Source organism: Gossypium arboreum, chromosome 2 (genome assembly GCF_025698485.1).
Source record: "Gossypium arboreum isolate Shixiya-1 chromosome 2, ASM2569848v2, whole genome shotgun sequence".
In the NCBI taxonomy this organism is placed as follows: Eukaryota; Viridiplantae; Streptophyta; class Magnoliopsida; order Malvales; family Malvaceae; genus Gossypium; species Gossypium arboreum.
Window position 1 is genome coordinate 54,544,807 of NC_069071.1, and position 10,048 is coordinate 54,554,854.

Consider the following 10,048-nt stretch of genomic DNA (forward strand, 5'->3'; position numbering starts at 1 on the left):
AAATTACGAAACTGATTTTCAAGTTTTGGAACTCAAGATATGATTTTTAAGGTGACAGTGACGCAGTTAGCTAGCTGTCTGGAAATTTTTAAAATGGACTGTGAAAATAAGTGAATTAAGTTTGTTAACCCCTCGTGTCCGACTCCGGCAACGGTCTCGGGTACGGGGTGTTACACTATGACCCTCTTTAAACTAATCCATTAGTACACACACAACCTTATCTTTTAGTCATTCCACACCAATTTCATGGTTTACCACATTCTTGATTATTAAACCCTTAAGAGTGTTAAATCATGCACCGATATGCAAGTAAATAAATAGTCATCCACCAAACAATGCACATTATCAACACACACATATCTTAGCATGCACGCAATAGTAAACTTAGGGATACATCCCAATCATTAATATGGACCAAATCACATGTCCATATACAAAAGAATTAATGCCTTAATGAGCCATTACATTTGGCTACTTAAACATGACACATATACACAAAATAGACAAATTTCTTATACATGCCATGACCAAAATAGTTAAACCCTTTTATACCCAAATTTCTTAAAGATAGTGTGATCCGAGCTCCGGCGTCCCCTGATCCTTTGAGCTAGCTTGACGTATCTACAGAGAAGGGAAAAGAGAGGAAGGTAAGCTATAAAGCTTAGTAAGTACACATACATATAATCTACATTTTGCAACTATTGAATTTCTAAGCATAATTGCTTATCCATTATGATACTTTTCATTATGCCATACATATACTTACTTTCCCTTTTCATATGCACATGCTTATCCAAATACATATCTTTTCATATACTAAGTCCTCATAGGGTTTTAGTACATTACTGTGTGACAGCCCTAATTTGACCCTAATCGGAAAGTGGTTTCGGGACCATAAAACCGAGTCATAAAAATAATTAACTATTAAATTTTGTGTTTATTATATGTGTAAATGCATGTGTGAAAGTTTCATGCTTTGATCTGGCCATTTATATGTGAAATTTATAAGATAGGACTCATGTGATAAAACTTGAAAGTGTGATAGGTAAATTTTAAAGTATCAAATAATGCATGAAATGATGACATGAGGGATTTGCATGTCAAATGGACCAATTTTGTTTAGTGGCCGGCCATAAATGATGGTTGATGTATAATATATGTTTTATTATACTATTATAATAAGTGATAGCTTTATGTTTTTAAAGAAATTAATTAGTAAAACAATAAAAGTTGAAAAAAAAATAGATGTTCATCTTTCTTCTTGATTGTCGAATTTGGGAAAGAAAATATTGAAGAAAGAAAAGGGGGAAGACTTTCGGTCATTTGAATGCTTAAGAAGGTTAGTATATTGTGTTAAAGTTGTGAAATTTTAGCTTGTTTTAGGTTAATTATCATGGTTCTTACTTAGCCCATGCTAAATTTTTAAATTTTGATGGATGGATGGAGCATTCGGCTATGGTTATTAAAGAAGGAATTTGATTATTTCCTTTAAGTTTTGATGAAGAATGTGTTGAGGAAAGAAATTGATCTTGCTAAAAATATGAATTTTTAATGCTCATATATGTAATAGACGAAAATAAAAATGCTTGATGTCTTGAACAAATGTTGTTTCGATGTGTTTAATTGAGTAAATTAGATGTTTGAACATTTAAGGATTAGACATTGTTCATGATTTTTTTTAGAATGTGATTTTGAATGATATGAGTAATGTTATGCATAGGTTTTGACTTTGATAAGTAAAAATATAATGGTGGCTTAAGTTGAATAACACTCGGCTAAGGATTATAAATGTTAGCTAATTCGGCATAAGAGTATAGGTGACAACTACTTTGTATTTGAAGTTTTGAAGAGTAGGTAGAGTTTAATTAAGTGATGAAGGTTAAATTTTTAAGTTTGGTTAAATTGGGCATTTGGCATTACTTATGACATCGGATATGAGTGTATGAAAGATTAAGTTTGAGTAGTTAAGTACATTAAAATAGTTAATGATTTGAGTACTAACTATGGTTGATTCGATTATGGTCTTTGCATGAGTAAAGTGTTATTATGTGCATATATGCTAAGGAATATTCAACTATGTTATAAATTTTATAAAATGAAATGATGCATATGGAATTATGATAAGAGATATATTTTGATTTTGTTACAAATTATAATCCAGCACTTACTCCATGATAAAATAGATGAAATTGTATGCAAATTTAGTTTACGAAATTCGAATATGAAAGGTAATAAGTTAGTAAAATGTTCCTTGATAGTTTAGTTTATTAATTGGGAATAAATGTGATTGTCAATTGTAGCCTAGTAATATGCTCGATTATGCATGAGTAGGGCATATGAATGATGTTTAAATAGCTAGTTTTGTAAGGTCATTTGTACCTTAAATATATGATATATATATGTATTAAATTAAATTGATTAATTGATAAGTAATTGAAAAAAATTCATTTGTTTAAATTAAGCTCAAGAGCAAAGAGGAACTAATTCAGATAGGGGAAAGGAGAAAGCAATCGAGTAGCCTATCTGCAACTATTCAAAACATCCGAGGTAAGTTTTTGAGTAATGGAACTTAGCTTATGATTTGATAAAATCATGATATATAAGCTTAATATATAAATTGTAACCTAATGTTTCTACCTGAATTAAGTAGTGAGATAAATAATTTGTACATATGACTTGTATCCGGATGCTTATAGAGATCATGTTGAATATTGAAATGAAATCGGGTTCTTTGTATGTAGCTATTGAGCCGAAAGTGAAATTATTGATAAGCATGTTGTGCTTGTGTTCTAGTAAGGTAAATAAAATGCTAATGTATTAAGATATATATATATATGTGCACGATATTTGAGGATTTTAACCGGATTAAGACCCGCAGGCCTTGTGTGAGATTTATATCCGGGCTAAGTCCCGAAGGTATTCGTGCTAATATTATATTCGAGTTAAGTCCCAAAGGCATTCGTGCTGATATTATATCCAGGTTAAGTCCCGAAGGCATTCATGCTGGTATTATATCCGGGCTAAGTCCCGAAGGCATTCTTGCTGATGTTATATTCGGGCTAAGTTCCGAAGGCATTTGGGTTGGAAATGTGTGATCTTGCTGTAATAATTCAAATAAATGGGCTCACAAACCTAAGATGGTCAGGTATGTACCATATATATGTTATAAAATTGATTCGATTTAAATTGTGATTATTCATTTGGATAGTGTTCTTTCGGCCATTGCATATGGTTGTATGAAGTATATATATAACTTATTCAGATATATGAATTTTGATTCAAATGAAAATATGTTAAGATTGGCTCGAGTATGTAAGTATATTGGTTGAAGTATGAAGTAACATGAACATGTGAATATGCAGATATGTATTTATTTAGCCTTGAAATTGGATGAGATGTATTCGCTAAATAATGAAGTTGGTTGAATAAAAGAAGTTATCTATGTGATATGAATTTATGTTTAAGGAATAAATTAAAATGACAGCATGAACAATAGTAGTATATTTAGACATGTTTATATTAGGTCAAAGAAAGGATGATAAGCATTATGAATGCTATGCCTTAATTTTAATGATTTCATTACTTAAAACTTACTAAGCATAGAAATGCTTACTATGTTGCTTTAATCCTCTGTTTTATAGATCTTGTTCGTTACCTACGGTCTCGGGGATCCCAAAGTCGAAGTCGTCCACACTATCTAAGCCCATTCGGTACTCTAGTAGTTAAACTTCGATAATGGCATGTATAGGCTTGTCTTTTTGTTGTTAAATAAGTATCTTTTTGATGATGTATATATGTATAGCCATGCAAAAATGGCTTGTTAAGTTACTATATGTATTCCATATATTTAATGTGAATGTGTGTTTGATATTTGATTAATGTTTTCAATGTTTTGATGTGAATTGAACTTAAGAATGAATCAATATGCCCATTATCTTAATACGACTCTTTTGTATATTGTATAATTGAAAAAAAAATTGGAATTCGGTTTTATAAGTGTGACATCGGGAGTTATTCAAATATAGTTAAATGAAATTTCGTGCTTGTTTGGTAATACTCTTTAACCCTCCAGCGACGGGTACGGGTTAGGGGTGTTACATATTGTGCCATCCTACACACACATGGCCTACTTAAATTCTACCTTCGTAATTTATATACGTTACCCATTGAACACCTGGAATATGATTCGGACACACGGAAGGAATGCACCGAAGTGGCTGAACGTAGCCTTGGCTACCTAACAAAAAGTGCACTGAAGTGCCTCATATCACAGAATCACATGCCGCTCTCAGCGGGGCTACTCAAAGAGCTAAGAGAGTATCCGAACACAACTCAAGATACCCAGCACTCGGACCCTAGCATGTATCACTTATTAAATGAGCTCATAACACACATGACTATCCTAGTGACATGTCACTTGTATTCTCAACTATTCTTAAGGTTCAAACGGGATTTTAGACTTCCAGACCTTTACCGAACGTACTCGCATAATGGTTTCTTTCACATGGCCAACGTCTCATAATCATATGGCAAACCATCAAAACATGTTATATTGTCAACATAGCTAGATAAGCATATTAAGCATACATATATCAATAAATCATTTAGTAACAATAATTAATGTATTTATTTGCATATGTACTTACCCAGGTACAAAATATTAGAAATCGAGCCTAAACTTCGTAAACCTTGTTCTTTCCCCAATCAAGGCCCGTATCTCGATTCTCTTGATCTATAATACCAAATTTAGCTCGTTTAATACATACATTATTCAAAATGACCCAAAATTCATACTTGGAAAAAATTACTATTTTACCCCTATACTTTCATATATTTGTAATTTAGTCCCTAGGCTCGACTAATGCAATGTATGGAATTTCTTGGTTACCCAATCCTAACCGAACATTTTTCATGTTCATAACAACCCATATTTTTCCTTCATTTCATATTTTCCTAGCCTTTTCTACAACTTTTACAAAATAGTCCCTAAATCCCTTTTCATGAAAAACTACTTAGTAAAAGTTGTTTACCATCTTTTAAACTCTCATATCCTTTCATAAATCATCAAAACATAAAATTTTCATGCATGGGTAAATTTCTAAACATGAGCTCTAGCATGAAATATGGGTAGAAATAGAGAGAGGAAGTTACCGAGATTTCAAAAATATGAAGAATATTAAAAACAAGGCTTGAGAGCACTTACTATTGAGCTTGGAAAGCTTGAAAACCCTAGCTATGGAGAACCCTAATTTTTGGCAGCAACATGGAGAAAATGAGCTGATTTTTGGCTTATTTTCCCATTTTATTTCATTTATAAACCAAATGACCAAAATGCCATTAAAGCCTTTCCCTCAAATTTTTTTTTCATACAAGCCCACCTTTTTCCAAAAACTTAGAAATTGGGCAAATTGCTCTTTAAGACCTCCTAATTAATAATCCAAAGTAATTTCATACAAATTGCTTCTAGAACACAAATTTTGCAATTTATTCAATTTAGTCCCTAATTTCCAATTGGACACCTTATACTTAGAATTTCTTAATGAAACTTTAACACATGCATATATTCATATTCTAAACCTCTTAACAATCATAAAATAAATATTTTAATGTCGAAATTGTGGTCCCAAAACCACTATTCTGACTAAGCCCTATTTTGCGATGTTAGAATTCTCCCCCTTAGGGACTTTCGTTCTCGAAAGTCTTACCAGTAAACAGGTTAGGATATTGATTCCTCATAGTGTCTTCTGGTTCCCCAGTGGCTTCTTCAACCCCATCCCTATGCCATAATACCTTCACAAGGGCAATACTTTGTTCCTTAATTACTTAACTTCCCTGGCCAAGATCTTAACCGGTTCCTCACCGTAAGTCATGTCTGGTTGAATTTCAACCTCTGTCGGGGTAATCACATGCGAGAGGCTCGATCTATAACGACGTAACATGGATTCATGGAACACGTCATGGATCTTCTCCAACTCCACTGACAAAGCTAAGCAATAGGCAACCGGTCCTATTCTTTCGATAATCTCATAGGGCCCAATAAAACGAGGACTTAATTTGCCTTTTCTACCAAATCTCAAAACCTTTTTCCAAGGCGATACCTTTAAGAGTACCTTGTCACCCACTTGATACTAAATTCCTTTTCTTTTCAAATCCGCATACGATTTCTGTCTATCAGATGCCGCTTTCAAACAATCTTGAATCACCTTAACCTTATCCTCGGTTTCTTTGATCAAATCAACTCTAAAAATTTTACTTTCTTTAAGCTCTGTCCAATACAAAGGAGTTCGACATTTTTGGCCGTATAACGCCTCATAAGGTGCCATCTTTAAACTGAACTAATAACTGTTATTATAAGCAAATTCAACCAAGGGTAGATAATTTTCCCAACTACCTTGAAACTCGAGAACACAAAATCTAAGCATATCTTCAAGTCTCTAGATTATTCTCTCGGATTATCCATCAGTCTGTGGGTGGAAAACAATACTAAAATTCTGTTTCATTCCTAAAGCTAGTTGCAACTTTTTCCAAAATCATGACATAAATCTCGAATCTTTATCCAAAATAATCGACAATGGCACACTATGAAGTCTAACAATTTTTGAAATATACAAATCGGCTAACTTATCCAGAGAATAATCTATACGTACCATTATAAAATGGGTCGATTTAATCAATCTGTCGACTATGACCCAAATAGCGTCTTTTTTTCTCAGAGTCACGGGCAACCTGGCTACAAAATCCATAGTGATTCGATCCCATTTCCACTCAGGGACCATAATAGGTTGAAGAAACCGGAGGGTACTTGATGTTCAGCTTTAACCTGTTTACAAATCACACATCTTGTTACAAAATCTAAGATATCTCTTTTCGTGCCATTCCATTAATAAACTTTCTTCAAGTCATTGTACATCTTCGTATTTCCCGGATGGACTAACATACGACTGTTATGTGCCTCATGCAAAATAGTCTGGATCAACTCAGTATCCCTTGGAACACAGATTCTTACCCAAAATCTTAAACATCCGTTGGAGTCAATCTGAAAATCAGATTCACTGGATTATTCACACTTAACTTTCTTAGCTTGAATTTTTTCATCGAATTTCTGAGCTTCACAAATTTGATGAAGAAGAGTCGGTCTAGTCTTCAATTCGGCTAAAATGGAACCATCATTACATAAGGCCATCTGTGTATTCATTGCCCTCAAATGAATAAAGACTTCCTGCTCAAAGTGTCAGGAACCACGTTTGCCTTTCTCGGATGATAATCAATTATAAGCTTGTAATCTTTCAACAGTTCCAACCATCTTCGTTGCCTTAAATTCAAATATTTTTTAGTCATCAAATACTTTAGGCTCTTGTGATCGGTATAGACATGACATTTTTCTCTGAACAAATAATGATGCCAAATCTTCAAGGCAAACACTATGGCGGCCAATTCCAAATCATGAGTTGGATAATTCTTCTCATGGGGCTTCAACTGTCTCAAAGCATAGGCTACAACCTTTCCTTCTTGCATAAGCACACAACCTAGTCCATTCAAGGGTGCATCGCTATAGATTACAAATTCTTTCCCTGGTTCCAGTTGTACTAGCACTGGCGCCTCGGTCAATAGCATTTTCAACTTTTCAAAGCTTTGTTGGCACTTTTCTGTCCACTCAAACTTAACATCCTTTTGCAACAGCCTCGTCATAGGAGTGGTCATCATAGAAAATCCCTTTACAAACCTTTGGTAATAACCGACTAAGCCCAAAAAGCTCCTAACTTTGGTTACATTCCTTGGAGGCTTCCATTCAACAACGGCAGAAATCTTACTAGGATCAACCCGAATACCATCACTAGAAACAATGTGGCCTAAAAATCCAACTTCTCGAAGCCAAAACTCACTTTTACTAAACTTGGCATATAATTGCTTATCCCTCAAAATCTGAAAAATGATCCTTAGATGTTCGGCGTGTTCTGTCTCATCTCTAGAGTAAGTCAAAATGTCATCTATGAACACCACAACAAACTTATCCAAGTACGGACGAAACATTCTATTCATCAAGTCCATAAACATAGCCGGAGCATTCGTCAATCTGAAAGGCATAACAAGGAATTTGTAGTGACCATACCTTGTTCTAAAAATGGTCTTAGGTACATCTGTCTCCTTAACTCGCAACTGATAATAACCGGACCTCAAATCTATCTTGAAAAACCATTTCTCTCCTTTGAGCTGATCGAACAAGTCATCAATTCTTGCCAATGGATATTTGTTCTTAATCGTTACCTTAATAAGTTGTCGATAATCAATACATAATCTCATGGAACCATCCTTCTTCTTTACGAATAGCATGGAAGCACCCTAAGGAAAAAAATTGTGCCTCGCAAAACCTTTGTTAACCAATTCTTACAACTGTGACTTTAATTCCTTTAACTCCACTGGAGCCATTCTTCCAAGAACACATTCGCAAACTCACATACAACAGGCACTGATTCGGCTTTCAACTCAGATTCCTTTTGTATTCAGCACATAAGCCAGATATGCTTCATATCCTTTCATCATACAGTTTTGAGCGGTCATCAAAGAAATTACAATTGGCAAGCCACTAAGTTCACTTGATTCGACTCGAAGGTCTTTACCATTTTCACGTCTCAATTCTATAACTTTCCATTTACAATCTACTATAGCACCATGAAGTGTCAATCAATCCATACCCAAAATAACATTGCATTCATCAAACGGCAACAACATCAAGTCGGCCGAAAAACAAAGACCTCTAATCATCAAAGGGCATTTCTTACATACTTTATCCACTAAGACATGCTTGCCTAACGGGTTTGACACTTTAATCATAAATTCTGTAGACTCCACGGGTAAATTCATGTTAGATGCCAATTTCATGCATACTAAGAATGTGTAGAACCTGGGTCTATCAAAGCAATAACAACAGTGTCATAAAAAGAAATTGTACCAGTGATCACGTCAAGCAACGATGCTTCTTCACGTGCTCATATGGCATAGGATCTAGCCGGAGCCCTAGCCTCAGATTGCACTGCCGGCTCTCGTGTCATATTTTTGCTGCCAACTCCAGTACCGACACTTTTCGGGGGTCTCACTTTTGAAGACGAACCACTCTATCTTGCATTTTGAAATCTCTCGCCCATCTCAGGACAATCCTTAATAAAGTGGTCTTGAGAACCACATCTATAGCATATCCCATCATTCCTCCTTTATGACCTGGATGACGTCTTCTGCAATATTCACATTTGGGTCGACGAGGTTTATCATCTCTTACGCTAGCTACAGATGTAGCCTGAGTCCGAAAACCTGAACTTTACTTCTTACGATTTCCATGGGAACGTCCTATCGATGCATAAGAACGAGAATACACATCTTCAGATTTCTTAGACTGAGTTGGGGCCGATCTGCTCATCATTCTCTTTCGCATATCTCTAGCTTCTAAATCAGCTTTCTTTTTCTCCTTTGTCAATTCTTCAACCTTACAAGCCCGCTCAACGAGCACAACAAACTCCTTCAACTCAAGGATGCCTACTAACACCTTGATATCCTCTTTAAGTCCGTCCTCAAACCTCCTACACATCTTAGCCTCAGTGGGCACACACTCTAGGGCATACTTGCTAAGTCAGATGAACTATCACTCTTATTCAGTAACCGACATGCGACATTTCTTAAGTTTAAGGAATTCCTAACGTTTCTAGCTGATAAACCTCTTGCTAATATAATTCTTCCTGAATTCCTCCTGAAAGAAGTCCCAAGTGTAACACCCCGTACCCAAGACCGTTGCCGGAGTTCAACATGAGGTGCTAACAGACTTAATTCCTTACTTAAACAGCTCATACAATTCATTTTTAAAATTTCCAGACGAGCTAGCTAACTGCATCACAGTCACTCTAAATATCATATCTCAAGTTCCGAAACTCGAAATCTAATTCCGTAAATTTTTTCCTGAAACTAGACTCATACATATATTTACTAATTTTTTTCTAGAATTTTTTTGGTCGGGCCAATTAGTACAGTTTATTAGCTAAAGTCTCCCCTGTTTCAGGGT